General features: G+C 34.2%; 1 protein-coding gene across 7 annotated transcripts in view; it reads left to right on the top strand.

Annotated features, from left to right (window-relative positions):
- Positions 1–16,434, top strand: part of VRK2 (VRK serine/threonine kinase 2) — a gene marked incomplete at its 5' end in the record, with an annotated part of 141,219 nt that overhangs the window by 85,125 nt on the left and 39,660 nt on the right. The gene's annotated exons all lie outside the window — the stretch shown is intronic.

Here is a 16,434-nt window from a genome sequence, read left to right as displayed (position 1 = left end):
GAAGAAGCACATGAAACCTAAAAATCAGGGAGAACTGGCATCCCACAATCAGTGAGTACTTAAGTACTTAAACCTGGCACTTCCCTTTATGTAGGTCTTTAATTTCTCTCAACAAAAGTTTGTAGTTTTTAGTAAATGGCTTGCACATCTTCCATTAAAATTGTCTCTACATATTTCACTTTTTGATCTTATAAATATTAATTTTAATATTAATAAATATTAGTATTTGTTATTTGTTGTTGGCATATAGAAATAGAATGATTTATTTTATATTATACCTAGGACTGTCCTAAATTTACTTAATAGTTCCAGTATTTTTATTTTATAAATCTTCAAGATTTTCTATGTGGTTAATCATAACGTCTATGAATTAAAAGTTTATTTCTTTTTCTCAAACATATATGTGTTTAATTTGGTTTTGGTTTTGTGTTTTGTTGTTGTTGTTTTCTTATTACACCTGCTACCATCTCTAGTACTACACTGAATAGGAGTTGTGAGAGTGGACATCCATGCTCATTTCTGATCTTATTAGGAAAGCATTCATTGTTAGTCGTGAGTTTGTCTTAAATGCCTTTTATTAAGCTGGGGATATTTTACCACATTTGTTGTTTGCTGAAAAATCAGTTTAAATCATACAATGGGTTTTAAATGCTTTTTTGAGATCTACTGCCATGATCATATGATTTTTCTCCTTTATCAGCTGTGATGAATCACATTGATTTTTGAATGTTAAATCAACCATTTATTTCTGGGATAAATCCACTCAGGATTTGTTATCCTACTGCCTTCCATTCACTGAATTTCAATTTCATTAAGGATTTTTATATCTATGTTTACAAGAGATAATGGTGTGTAATTTTCTTTTCTCCTAATAACCTTGTATGGTTTTGTTGTCAGGATCATTATGAATTTTTTGAGTTGAAATTGTTCCCTCTATTTTCAGAAAACATTTTTGAGAGATCTTTCTTGAATGTGTTAGCTTGAAAACTGAGTTGAGTTTTATTGTAGAAATAATTTTAATTACTAGTTTACCTTAACAGATACAGTGATCATTAGATTTTTGTTCTCTTCTTGCATCAGTTTGGTAATTTATATCATACAAGAAATTCACCACTCTCACATAAGTTCTTTAATTAATCAGTGTGGTTATAACATTCTCTTATCCTTTTAACAACTCCAGCATCTGTAATGATGTCCCCTCTTTCATTCCTGATAATTATAATTTTGATTTCTTTTTTCCAAAGTCAAACTGAGGTTTTAATATTTTCATTGATCTTTTCAAAGACCAATTATTTTCTTAATCTGTTGTTCTGTTTTCTATTTTACTAATTGTCATTTCCTTTCTTATTTTTTAATTTGTTCTTTCAAGCATCATAATGTGAAAACTGAAGTCATTGATTTTAAATTTTTTTCTAAAATATACACTTAGAGCTATGTTTGAGCCTTATTAGCTTTTACAGGTTTTTATATATTGTGTTTTCATTATTATTTCGTTGAATATATTTTCTAATTGCACTTGACTTAAATTTTGAAACACGAATTTTTTAGAGAGCTATGTTAATTTCTGAATATTTTGGAGATTTTCTGAATTTTTTTGTTATCAATTTCTAACTTAATTTTGTCGTCCTCATAGATCATATGCTGTATTATTGTAATAATTTAAAATCACTGAAACTTATTTAATTACCAAGTAGAAATTCAAATGTGATGAATGTTCCTTATGTATTTTTTAGAAATGTGTATTCTGAAGTGTGGGTGTACTGTTCTTTAAATGTCAATCAATTTAAATTGTTTGATAGAGTTGTTCAGATCTTCTATAGTCTTCGTTTTTATTTCATCCTTTTATTTTTAATGTCAGTGAATTATATATAATATTAGAGTTCACTGTGACATATTCATATATACATATAAAATAATTTGTTAGTTCATTCCCTAGTACCCATTCTTCTCCACCCTCAACTCTCCCAGTCTTCTGTTTACTTACAAGTATACTTTTTTTTTAAATTTGTGCATTATAATTGTATAGATGGGATTCATTATGGTACATTTGTACAAGCATTTAGCATAATTTGGTCAACTTTATTCCTCAGTTCTTCCCCTTTCTCTTCTTTCTTTCCTCCCCCCAGATCTCCTTCCTCTCCTCTACTGATCTCCCTTCTATTTTTAGATTCCCCTTTTTTCTCTCTAGCTTCTGCATATGAGGGAAAACATTTAACCCTGGACTTAGATTCAGGTTTATTTCACTTAGCAAGATGTTCTCTGCTCCCATCCATTTTCCTGTAAATGACATAAATTCATTCTTTTTTTAGAGCTGAGTAGCCCATTTTGTATATATACCTTATTTTCTTTATTCATTGATCTGTTGACAAGACATCTAGGCTGTTTCCATAACTTGGATATTGTGAGTTGCACTGCTATCAACATTGGAATGTTATATTGCTATAATATGCTGATTTCAGGTTTTTCTTTTTTTGAACAAATACTAAGGAGAAGAATAGCTGGATCATATGGTGAATACATTCCTAGTCTCTTGAAGAATCTCCATACTGATTTCCACAGTGATTGTACTAATTTGCAGTCCCACCAATAATGTATAAGTGTTTCTTTTCCCCCAGTATCCTAGCCAGCACTTAATATTATTTATCTTCTTGAAATCTTGGTATAGTTTTGACTTCCATTTCCTTGATTACGAATGGCATCAAGCTTTTTGATGTATTTGTTGGTCATTTGTATTTCTTTTAAGAAATTTCTAATTCATTTGTCCATTTATTGATTGGGTTATTTGCTGTTGGGTTTTTTTTTTTCTGTTGGTGGAGGTTGAGTTCTTTATGTATTTTAGGACTTTTTTTTTTTTTTTTTTTCCTACTTCTATGAAGAATGTCATTGGGATTTTGATCAGTTTTTTTGTTGTTTTGTTTTGTTTAGTTTTTTGGTAGTGGGGATTGAACATAGGGGCACTTTAACACTGAGCTACATTCCCATCCTTTTATTTTTTATTTTGAGATAGGGTCTCATTAATTTGTTGTGGGCCTCACTAAGTTGCTGAGACCGATCCTCCTGTCTTTGCCTTCCCAAGTTATCTAGGATTACAGCACACTCTGCCCTTTCATCTTCAAAGATCTTCAATTTCTTTCTTCAGTGTTCTATAATTTTCATTGTAGAGGTCTTCAATTCTTTGATTAGATTCATTCTGTTTTTTTAAATGAACTACTGTAAATGGAATTATTTTTCCTGATTTTTCATTCCATTTGTTATTCATGTATAGGAAAGTTTTTCATTTTGTTATGTTGATTTTTGTATCCTGATATTTTGCTGATTTTGTTTATCAGCCTTTAGAAGTTTTCTGGTGGAGATTTTTGGGTCTTCAAAGTATAGAATCAGTCCTATGGTCTGCAAACAGGGATGAATTTGATTTCTTTTTTTCCTAATTGTAGCCCTTCAACTTCATTCTCTTGCCTAATTGTTCTAGCAAAAATTTCAAGAACTATATTGAACAGTACTGATGAGAGTGGACATCCTTATCTTGTAACTGCTTTTAGGGAAAATTTGAAAGCTGATGTTGGCTTTGGGTTTGTCATATATAGTATTTATGGTATTGAAGTAAGTTCATTTTATTTATTGTGTTTACGTTGTTTTTAACATGAATGAGTATTGAATTTTATCAGAGGCTTTTTCAGCATCTGTTGAAGTGATCGTGTGATTTTTGTTCTTAATTCTATTTATGTGATGAATTATAATGATTGATTTTAGAGTGTTGAACCAACCTTGAATTCCTGGAATGAATCCAATTTGATTGTGATCTATAATCTTTTTAATGCATTTTTGAATGCAGATTGCTAAAATTTTACTAAGGATTTTTGCAAGTATGTTCATCAAAGATATTGATCTCTAATTTCCTTTTTTTGGTAAGTCCTTAATCTGGTTTGTGTATCAAGATGATACTGGCTTCCTAGAATGAAGTGTGCTCTCCTTGCCCCACCATGTTTTCTATTTAAAACAATAATTTGAGGAGAATCAATATTCTTCTTTAAAGTTCTAGTCATTTGTATTTCTGTATTTGCAGAATTCAGCTGGGAATCCCATATGAAACTGAACTTTCTTTTGTTGGAAAGCTTTTTGTTAAAAACTTCAAATGCTTCAATCTCATTGCTTGTTATGGTCTGTTTAGGTTTTCTGTATTCTTTATTCTATTTAATAGCACAAATGTGTCTAGAAACTTTTCAATATCTTTTAGATTTTTCTAATACATTGGAATATAAGTTTTTAAAATGGTCCCTAAAGATCCTCTGGATTTCTCTAATGTCTGTGATGGTATCTCCTTTTTCATCTCTATTTTTGTTGATTTGGATTTTCTGTCTCTTTCATTAATTTAGTTAAGGATTTATCAATCTCATTTATCTTTTCAAAGAACCATTTCTTTGTTGCATAAATCCTTTGTCTTATCTTTTTATTCTCTATTTCATTAATTTTGGCTCTGCTTTTTTTAGGGCCTTGAGATGTAACATTGGATTGGGATTTTTCTGGTGTGTTTGTATTTTTATATAAGCACTCAGTGCTACCATCTTTCCTCTCAGATGTGCCTTCACAGTGTCCCAGAGATTCTGATATGTTGCATCTCTATTCTCATTTCATTTCTTAGAATTTATTTCTCTCATTTCTTCTATGAATCATTCATTATTCAAGTGTGTTCATTTTCCCTATGTTAAAATGATTTTTGCAGCTTTTCTTGCTATTGATTTCTAATTTCATTCCATTATGATCTGGGAAAATGGAAGAGATTATCTCAGGTGTGTGTGTATGTGTGTTTCCTAAGACTTTCTTTGTATCCTAAAATATAATCTCTTTTGGAGAGCATTCCATGAGCAGCTGAGAAGAAAGTGAATCTTTTTTAAAAATTTTTTTCTGTTTAGATATACATGACAGTAGATTGTATTCTGACACACATACATGGAGTATAACTCAGGATAAAAACGTGAATCTGATTATTGATGATTGAAATATTCTATAAATGTCTGTTAGGTCCATTGGTTAATAGTGTTTTATAGGTTTGAAGAGTTTTGCTTTAATGACTCTATGGCCTATCTATTGGAATGAGAGGTGTGTTGAAATCACATAGTATTATTGTATTGGAGTCTCTTAGTCAGCTTTTTGTTGCTATAATCAAAATACTTGACCAGAATAACTTAGAGAAATAAAAGCTTTTGCTGGCTTAGAGTTTCAGAGATTTAGTCCATGTCCTAAGCATAGGTGAAGCAGAACATTTGGTAGAAGAGAACTACTCAGCTCATTACAGCCAGGACGCAGAAAAAGAAGGGAAGGAACTGCCAGAAAGATGAACCCTTCCAGTGCATGTACCCAGTGATCCGTCCCTTCCAATCACAACCCACTTGCATACACTTAACACCTAGTTAGTCCATTCAAACTAGGTTGAACTGATTAGGTCACAGCTCTTATAATCTTCTAATCACTGAACCTCTGAACATTCCTGTATTAATATAGCAGCTTTTGCGGGCATACCTCCTATTCAAACCATAATATTCCTCCCCTGGTCACCAAAAGCTCATGTCCAGCTCACAATGCAAAATAAATTCAGTCCATCTCCAAGAGTCCCTATAGTCTTAACAGTCCCAACATTGCTCAAAAGTGCAAGTTCAAAGTCTCATCTGAGACTCAAGGCAAACCATTTCTTGGCTGTGCTCCCCTGTAAAAATGAAAAGCAAGTAACTTACATCCAATATACAGTGGCATAGAGTGGATATTCCTATTCCAAAAGGGAGGAACCAGGGACGTAGAAAGGAGAGACAGGATCAAAGAAAGACCAAAACCCTGCACAGGTTTTAGGTTCTGTAGCTCCAAATCTAGCATCCGGACAACAAGGAAAGATGTTCTCTTCAAAGGGCTTAGGCAGTCCAACTTCCTTGGCCTTGTCAGTAACACTGCTCATGATCTCTCTCTCAGCTTGGTTGTCTTCTTAGCTGTGTATGGCTAGAAGCTTTCCCCAGTTTCTGGCCAGTCCATGTTACTGGCATTTCTTAATCCAGGGGGTCTCTACTGCAGTTTCAGCTTCCTTCTCGCAATTTCATTCATCACCCTCTAAGGGGCAGCCTACAAGGATTCCCACCCTGCCATACTTGGCCTCAACACCCAGTCTTCCTTTGAAATCTCAGTGGAAGCTTCCATGACCCCCTAACTCCAGTAGCCTATATTCCAGCAGAAGATATATCTCATAGATGATGCCAAGATCTGCTGCCACTCAAGTCACCTTGGACCAAGGTTGCAAAGGCCTGAGTGGCTTGGTGGCTGAGCTTGGTGAAATGAATACTGGGCAAACAACTTTCTGGGCACCCTGTGCAAGTTATGTGCCCCATAGTTTCTTTTCTTTTCTTTCTTTCTTTCTTTTTTTTCCATTTTGACTCATTATATCCAAATGGTATACAACTTTCGTTTCTCTGGCTGTACATGAAGTAGAGTCACACCATTTGCGTAATGATACATGTACATAAGGTAATGATGTTTGTCTCATATTATTTTTCCTACTCCCCACTTCTCATTTTCCTCTATACTATCCATCCTTTTTTTCCATTCATGCCTCTCCCCCAACCCTGTTATGTATCATCATTCACGTATCAGAGAAATCATTTGGCCTTTGTTATTTGGGGATTGACTTATTTCATTTAGCATGATGTTCTCCAACTCCATCCATTTACCCGTAAATGCCATAATTTTATTCTTCTTTATGGCTGAATAATATTCCATTGTGTATGTATACCACAATACCAGTCCTTCAACTATATTACATTCATCTATTGAAGGGCATCTAGGTTGGTTCCACAATCTAGCTGTTGTGAATTGAGCTGCTATAAACATTGATGTGACCGTATCACTGTAGTATTGCTGATTTTAAGTCCTTTGGGCATAGGCCAAAGAGTGGGATGGCTGGGTCAAATGGTGGTTCCATTCCAAGTTTTCTGAGGACTCTCCATACTGTTTTCCAGAGTGGCTGCACCAATTTGCAACTCCACCAGCAATGTATGAGTGTACCTTTTTCCCCACATCCTCACCAACATCTATTGCTGCTTGTATTCTTGATAATAGACATTCTAATTGGGTGAGATGAAATTATAGGGTAGTTTTGATTTGCATTTCTATTACTAGAGATGATGAACATTTTTTCATATATCTGTTGATTGCTTATAGATCTTCCGAGAAGTGTCTATTTATTTTCTTAGTCCATTCATTGGGTTATTTATATCTTGGTGTAAAGATTTTTGAGTTCTTTATAGATTCTGGAGATTAGTGCTCTATCTGAACCATGTATGTCAAAGATTTTCTCCCACTTGGTAGGCTCGCTCTTCACATTGTTGACTGTTTCCTTTTCTGAGAAAAACCTTTTCAATTTGAATCTGTCCCAATTGTTGAGTCCTGCCTTTATTTCTTGGGCTTTGGGAGTCATGTTAAAAAAGTCTGATAATAAGCCAACATGATGAAGATTTGGACCTACTTTTTCTATTAGATGCAGGGTCTCTGGTCTAATTCCAAGGTCATTGATGCATTTTGAGTTGTGTTTTGTGCAGGATGAGAGATAGAGATTCAGTTTCATTTTGCTGCATATGGATTTCCAGTTTTCTTATCTTTTCTCCATTGCATATTTTTGGCACCTTTGTCTAGTATGAGAAAATTGTATCTATTTGTGTCTGTGTCCTCTATTCTGTACCATTGATCTACCTGTTTATTTTGGTGCCAATACCATGCTTTTTTGTTACTATTGCTCTATAGTATAGTTGAAGGTCTGGTATTGCAATACCACTTACTGTGCCCTTCCTCCTAAGGATTGCTTTAGCTATTCTGGGTCTCCTATTCTTCCCATTGAATTTCATGATTGCTTTCTCTATTTCTATGAGGTACATCATTGGACTTTTAACTGGAATTGCATTGAATCTGTATAGTGCTATTGGTAGTATGGCCATTTTGACAATATTAATTCTGCCTATCCAAGAACATGGGAGATCTTTTCATCTTCTAAGATTTAATTTCTCTCTTTAGTGTTCTGTACTTCTCATTATAGAAGTCTTTCACCTCCTTTGTTAGATTGATTCTCAAGGTTTGTTTTTTTTTTTTTTTTTTTTTTTTTTTTTTTGAGGCTATTGTGAATGGGGTAGTTTTCCTAATTTCTCTTTCAGAGAATTCATTACTTACGAATAAAAATACATTAGTGTATGAGTGTTGATTTTATATCCTACTACTTTGCTGCATTTGTTTATTAGTTCTAGAAGTTTTCTGATGGAATTTTTCAACTCCTCTAAATATAGAATCATGTCATCAGTAAATAGGGATAGTTCGTATCCCTTTAATTTCTTTGGTCTATCGAATTGCTCTGGCTAGAGTTTTAAGGATGACGTTGAACAGAAGTGGCGAAAGAGGAAATCCCTGTCTTGTTACAATTTTTAGGGGGAATGCTTTCAGTTTATCTCCATGTAGAAGGATGTTGGCCATGGGCTTAGCATAGACAGCCTTTATAATATTGAGTTATGTTCCTACTATCCCTATTTTTTCTAGTGCTTTGAGCATGAAGGGGCGCTGTATTTTATCAAATTTTTTTTCTGTATCTATTGAAATAATCATGTGATTCTTAACTTTAAGTCTGTTGATGTGGTGAATTACATTTATTGATTTCTGGATGTTGAACCAACCTTGCATCCCTGGGATGAAACCCACTTGATCATAACGCACTAGCTTCTTAATTTGTTTTGTATACAATTTGCCAGAATTTTGTTAAGGATTTTTGCATCTGTGTTCATTAGGGATGTTGGTCTGAAATTCTCCTTCCTCCATGTGGGACTTTGTCTGGTTTTAGTATCAGGGTAATATTAGCTTCATAGAATGAGTTTGGAAGGGTTCCCTCTTCTTCTATTTAATGGAATACTTTGAGGAGTATTGGAATGAGTTCCTCTTTGGAGATCTTGTAGAACTTGGCTGAGAATTCATCTGGTCCAGGACTTTTATTGGTTGGTAGACTTTTGATGACTTAATATTTAATTGCTTGAAATTGATCTGTTTAAATTGTGTATATCCTTCAGATTCTGTTTGGATGGATCATATGTCCCTAGAAACCTGTTGATGTCTTCAAGATTTTCTATTTTGTTGGAGTATAGATTTTCAAAATAGCTTCTAAATATATTTTGTATTACAATAGTGTCTGTCATGATATTTCCTTTTTAATCATGAATTTTAGTAATTTGAGTTTTCTCCTTTTCTTCATTAGTGTGGCTAAGGGTTTATCAATTTTTTTAAAATTTTTTTAAAGAACCAACTTTTTATTTTGTCAATTTTTTGTTTCTTTCATTTCAATATCATTGATTTCAACTCTGATTTTAATTTTCCTGTCTTCTACTACTTTTGGTGTTAATCTGTTCTTTTTATAGGGCTTTGAGCTGTAATGTTAGGTCTTTTATTTGTTGACATTTTCTTTTATTGAATACACTCCATGCAATGAATTTTCCTCTTACTACTGCTTTCATAGAACCCCAGAGATTTTGATATGTTGTATCATTGTTCTCATTTACCTCTAAGAATTTTTTTATTTCCCCCTTGATGTCTTCTGTTATCCATGCATCATTCAGTAGTGTATTATTTAGTCTCCAGGTGTTGGAATAGTTTCTATTTTTTATTTTATCATTGATTTCTAATTTCATTTCATTATGATCTGAGAGAATACAAGGTAATATGTCTTTTTTTTTGTATTTGCTAAGAGTAGCTTTGTGGTTTAACATATGGTCTATTTTAGAGAAGGATCCATGTGCTGCTGAGAAGAAAGTGTTATTTGCTCACTGATGATAGAATATTCTATATATGTTTGTGAAGTCTACATTATTGATTGTGTTATTGAATTCTGTGGTTTCTTTGTTCAATTTTTGTTTGGAAGGTCTGTCCAATGGTGAGAGAGGTGTGTTATTATTGTGTTGTAATCTCTTTGGTTCCTAGAATTGCGAAGGATTTGTTTAACATACATGGATGTGCCATTTTCGGGAGCATAAATATTTGTGATTGTTACATCTTGCTGATTTATGGTTCCCTTAAGCAGTATGAAATGTCCTTCTTTATCCCTTCTCACTAACTTTGGCTTAAAGTCATCTTTATCTGAGGATGGGAACCCCTGCTTTTTTACTGAGTCCATGTGTGTGGTATGTTTTTTCCCATCCTTTCACCTTTAGTCTGTGGATATCTTTTTCTAGTGAGTCTCTTGAAGGCATTGCATTGTTGAGTCTTTCTTTTCAATCCAATCTGCCAGTCTGTGTCTTTAGATTGATGAGTTTAGGCCGTTAACATTCATAGTTATTACTGAGATATGACTTGTATTACCAGTCATTTTGACTTATTTTTGTTTTTTAACTTGAGTTGGTTTCTCCTCTAATTGGCTATTGCTTTAGGGTAGTTCCTCCCTTTGCTGACTTACATTGTTGTTTTTCATTTCTTCCTCATGGAATATTTTGCTGAGTATGTTCTATAATGTAGGCTTTCTATTTGTAAATTCTTTCAGCTTTTGCTTATCATGGAAGGATTTTATTTTGTTGTCAAATCGGGGCATAAGATTCTTGGTTGGCATCCGTTTTCTTTCAGAGCTTGAAATACATCATTCCTGGCCCTTCTAGCTTTTAGGGTCTGGGCTGAGAAATTTGCTGATATCCATATTGGTTCCCCGCTATATGTAATCTGATGCTTTTCTCTCGCAGCCTTTAAAATTCTATCCTTATTTTGTATGTTAGGTATTTTCATTATAATGTGCCTTGGTGTGGATCTGTTGTAATTTTGTACATTTGGTGTCCTGTAAGCCTCTTGTATTTGATTTTCCATTTTATTCTTCAGATTTGGGAAATTTCCTGATATTATTTCATTGAATAGATTATTCATTCCTTTGGTTTGTATCTCTGTGCCTTTCTTAATCCCAATAATTCTTAAATTTGTTCTTTGTATGATATCCCATAATTCTTGGAGATTCCATTCATGATTTCTTACCATCTTCTGTTTGGTCAACTTTGTTTTCAAGAATAAGTATTTTGTATTCATTGTCTGAGATTCTGTCTTCCAAGTGATCTAACCTGTTGGTTACACTCTCTATTGAGTTTTTAATTTACTTTATTGTTTCCTTCATTTCAAGGATTTCTGTTTGTTTGTTTGTTTTTCAGTATATCTCTTTATTGAAATGAGCTTTTGCTTCCTGCATTTGCTCTTTTAACTGTTTATTGGTGCGATCATTCATTTCCTGCATTTTTCTCTTATCATTTGCTTCTCAGATCATTTTAATTATGTACATTCTGAACTCCCTTTCTGACATTGCTTCTGCCATGCTGTCATTGGATTCTATTGATATAGCATCGAGGTTGTATTGGAACACTTTCTTCCCTTGTTTTCTCATGTTGTTCATGTATCTTCCCCCCTAGCAGTGCAAATCCGAGATATTGCAGTTTCCCCCCTATAGACTTATAGTGTCCCTGCAGGTTTCCTAATACCTCATCTAGAAGTGAAAGATCAATATTAGCAGCACATAATACAAACAATATGTATCCTTAATCCAAATAGTCCCTATTAAGATATTAACCATATTATCTTAATCAACAGAGATGATGAGTTCGATTACAGCATAACCAATAGGTTTGCAATAAGAACCATAATTTCTAATGGTGGACAGAGAGGATGGGGGAGGGCTGTGGGATATAAAGTTAATGAGATCAGAAGTGAGTCTATAGAGGCATTATGTCATAGGCATAGTGAAAGTGGAATGAAAAGAAATAGGTTGTTAGAATGAGAAAAGGGAGAGTCTCCAAGGAAACAGATAGGTAAGAGGAAATAGATTAAGAAAAATATTACTAGAAGAAAAGAAAAGTAGGAATAGGTATAATAGGGATAATCATAATACTAGTAACAAAAAAATCTACAATAAAACTATACTGTACTGTTCAAACCTCCTAATCTTCAGTAGCCTGGTGCCTGAGAGGAACTTGATAATGCAGTATCCCAAGAAGGGTGCTGCCCCACTAGGGATGGTGGCCTCCAGTTCCTGCATAATCCATGCTAGTGGGCAGAGGTGACCCCACGTATTGATAGAAGGTCAGCTGCAGCGCAGGCGCTAGACCACATGGGGCGTGGTCACTGGAGACGGGCAGTTGACCAGGTGGCTGGGCCAGTTTGCAGTGAGGGAGATCCCCCATAGTTTCTTAAAAGATATTTACTGTCATACCCTTGAGCCTGCAATGGCTGTGGTCTTTTTTGTCTTGCAAATTTCTAAGGCAAACTCAGGGTATCTTATTGTCCCTGTGCAAAGTACTTAGTATCTCTTTCATGGCTGTAATCTCTTTTGACAATCATACTGTATTTGTCCCCATTTGACACTATTCTGGCCAAAATACAAGTTTTTAAAATCCTTCAGATCTGTCCTCTCCTAATTCTTATAGTAAACCTAGCTAAAAGCTGCCAGCAAAGTCTTCCACTGCCCAAATGCTGTGCTGCCTTCAAATTTCCTCTGACAAATTAATTAATCCAATCACCTTTAAATTCAGCCTCACACAAAGTCTTAGTATATGGGCAAAACATAGACAACTTCTTTACCAGCATATACCACAAATGGCTTCTAGTCTAATACCCAATGGAATCCTAGTTTCCCTCTGAAACTCCTGAGCACAGTCTTCTCTGTCTGCATTCCTGTCAGCATTCTTGTCTTCTGAGCTGCCAACAGAACTGCCCAATATGCTTTACCTAGAATACTTTTTTAAGGCTTTTCCAGTCTGCATCTCCTAACTTTTCCACACTCTTCCCACAAACCAGTTCCGAAAACTTCTATATCACATGGCCATGTTAGTCACAGCAGTGACCCCATTTCTTGGTACCAGTGTTTATGTTAGTCATTTTTTTGTTTCTGTGACTAAAATTGCTGACCAGAACAACTTGGAAAAAAGTTCATTTTGGCTCACAATTTCAAAGATTCAGTCCAGTTAGCTGTTTCCATTGTTCTGGGCCCAAGGTGAGACAAAATCATGGCATAGGAGAGCTGCTCATCTCATTACAGCTGGGAGACAAAGAAGGACAGGGAAAGGGGCCACAGGAAAGATAACACTTGTATGTCATGTACTCAGTTACCCACCTCCTCCAGCCATGCCTCGCCTACCTACAGTTACCACCCAGTTAATCCATTCAAACTAGGATGAACTGAATTAGTTTACAGCTTTCATGATCTAATCGTTTCAACTCTGAATACTCCTGTATAAACACAAAGCTTTTGAGGGATACCTCATATCCAAACCATGACAGGGTCTATCTGAGTCTTTCTGTTGAGTTCATTTTATGTTAAGTAGGTGCCCCAACACTTGGAGAATACATTTCTCAATTGTTATGTCATCTTATTGGATAGTTTCCATTACTGTAATATATGACCCTCTTTGTTTCTTCTGATTTATTTTTGTCCTTTTATTACTTAATGAAAAAGGAATGTTACATTTCCAGTTGTGATTTTGAATTCATCTATTTTTCCCCTTTAGTTCTGTTTTTCCTTTTGATTTTATGCCATTATTCAGTGCATATAGATTTAGGACTGTTATATCTTTTTAGCAACCTGTTCTGTTTATCATTTTGAAACATCTTCTGTATGTTAATACTTAAATTCTACCTTGTCTACTTTAACAGTTCCAGTCTTGTGATTGGTATTTACACAGTGTAACCATTTGTCCTTTTATGTTTAATCCACCTGTCTTGTATTCATGTGTCCTTTTGTAAATAACATAGTTAAATCTGGTTTTTCTGTAAAATCTGACAAATACTATTTATTGCTCCATTTCTGTTTAATGTAATTATTGAGAATAGTTGTGTTTAATTCATGATCTTGACACTTGCTTTCTTTATGCCCCACTTTTTCTTTGTCACTTTTGACCTTCTTTATTTTGCGCTAATTTGAGAATTTTTCTCTTTTAAGCTTTTTAAACTATATGCGTTGGACTTTTTAACTTTTCAGTGGTTACTCTAGAGCAAGGGATCAGCAAACTATGACCTACATGCCAAATTCAGCAAACCACCTACTTTTTTAGTTTTACTGAAAAACAGAGAAACTCATTCTCTTACTTATTGGCTGTGACTTTTGTCATGCTCTGCTGACTCAGCTGAGTAACTGCAAAAGCCCCTCCCCCAAACGTAACTATTAAAACTTTTACATAAGTTTTCAAATCTCACCTCTAGAGCAACTCTAATAGAAATATGTGAACCATATATATAATTTTAAGTCTTCTCATACTCACATTTTAAAATATAAAACAGTTAAACATACTATAAACCAATATCCAAAATATTATCATGTATAAAATTGAGATATTTGACCCTTTTTCCATATTATTTTCAAATTTTGATTACTATTTTACACTACCAGCACATCTCAGTTCCTATTAGCCATATTGCAAATGTTCAAGTCATATTAGATAGCACAGCTCCAGAAATTACAGTGTACACATTTAACTTATACCATAATCTGCCTTGACTTATTAAACAAGTTCACGATTACAGTATACTGCCATTTACTCCCCATCCTTTGTCATATTTTTATATATTTTTACATGAATAACAAATTCCATAATGCTTATTATTATTGATCTAAACAGTCATTTTTCTTTCAATGAAATTTTAAAAGACATAAAGGAAGAAGAAAGGGTTGGAGATATAGCTCAGTCATAGCTTCAGCAATGTAGCTCACATTTCCCTAGCATGTGTGAGTCCCTGTATTCAGTTCCCAGTAGGCCCCAACACACATACACATAGATACATAAAATAATTAGATGTCTTAAATAGCTTAATATTTAGTTATTAGAATTCACATTATCAATAGATCTGAGTTTACATTTTGTATCATTTCTCTTCAGTGTAAAGAATTTCCTCTCATCAGTCTGACAGTATCCTTGTTTTGATTTTACTTTTTATTAGTGGGGGGAGAGCTAGATTTATATGTCATTTCTGCATTTAAAAAATATTTTGATCCCTAGACATGCAAGGGAAAAATCATAATTTATCCTGAATTATAGATTGAGAAATTACAAAAGTAATCCAGAGAGTTCCTATGTACCCTTAATCCAACTTCCCCCAATGAAAACATTTTATATAACCATAGTAGAATTTTCAAAACCAGGAAATTGACATTGGTATAGTACTGTAATAAATTATTATTATATATAATTGTATTAGTGTAATAGTATCTGAAAGATAACTATTCAGATATCACCAATTTTTCTACCAGACATCACCAATTTTTATGTTCACCAAAGTGTGCAAGTTGCTAGGAGGTTTTATTACATGTCTGGAGTAAACAACATAACCACCCTACAATACTGTTCTAGGACCACAAATCCTTTGTGCTGCTTTGTAGTGACAACTTTTCCTCATTCTTAAACCCTAGATAGTATTAGTTTGTTCTACATCTCTTTAGTTTAGTAATATTGAAAATGTCATATGAATCATCATTTTTATTCAGCACAATACTGGATGTCTTAGTAAAAGCAACCAGATAAGAGAAAGAAATATAGGACACAAAACTGGAAAGGAGGAAGGCCAGTTGTCACTTTTTATAGATGCCCTGTTCTTACACGTAGAAAACACTAAAGACTCCATCAAAAATCTATTTAAAATAAATGAATTCAGCAAAGTCGTTGTATTAAAAAAGAGTATATAAAAATCAAAAGCATTGCTATATGCCAATAGCTAATTATTTGAGGTAGAAATCCCATTTACAGTAGCTACAAAAAATTAAATACCATGGAGTAAATTTAACCAAAGAGGTGAAAGATCAGTACAATAAACACTAGAGAGAAACTGAAGAGGATACAGTGATGGAAAGCTACCAGAGGAAATGGGTACCAAGCAGAGGAATTGTTGCTGTGACTATACATCGGATAATGTAGAGAGGTCTTAACTATTGGTTTGCTGAAAGTTTGGAAAAATTTGGAGAAGTGGAACAGAGAAAGCCTCGAATGCTATGAGCCAAACTTAATGGTCAGGTAATACTGATGAGTGCTCAGAATGCTGATAGAAATGACGACAGCAAAGGCTACGCTGATGAGGTTTCAGATGGAAATGAGGACTCCATTAGCCATTAGACGACGGGCTCTCCTTGTTACACTGTCCCAAAGGAATTTAAATGCATTATGTCCATGCGGTGAGACTTTGTGGAAGACTGAGTATAAAGGTAACAAGCTAGTTTATCTGGCTCAGCATTTAGGCAGCAGCATGAATATTGTTGGCTGCTTTTAGCCAAATTCACCATGAGACTCAAGAGCAAAGAAGAGCAGAGCAGAAAAATTTGGAAAACTTGGTGTTTAACCAGAGGTAGCATATTGGTGCTGCCAACAAGGATGCAGCTGCTAAAAAGAGATGAGTGCCATTAAAAAGAAGTCATGTACTTAGCACTGG

The sequence above is a fragment of the Sciurus vulgaris genome, assembly GCF_902686455.1.
Source record: "Sciurus vulgaris genome assembly, chromosome: 14".
Classification (NCBI taxonomy): Eukaryota; Metazoa; Chordata; class Mammalia; order Rodentia; family Sciuridae; genus Sciurus; species Sciurus vulgaris.
Note: the sequence above shows the minus strand (reverse complement) of the source record. Positions and strands in the feature narration are given on the sequence as shown.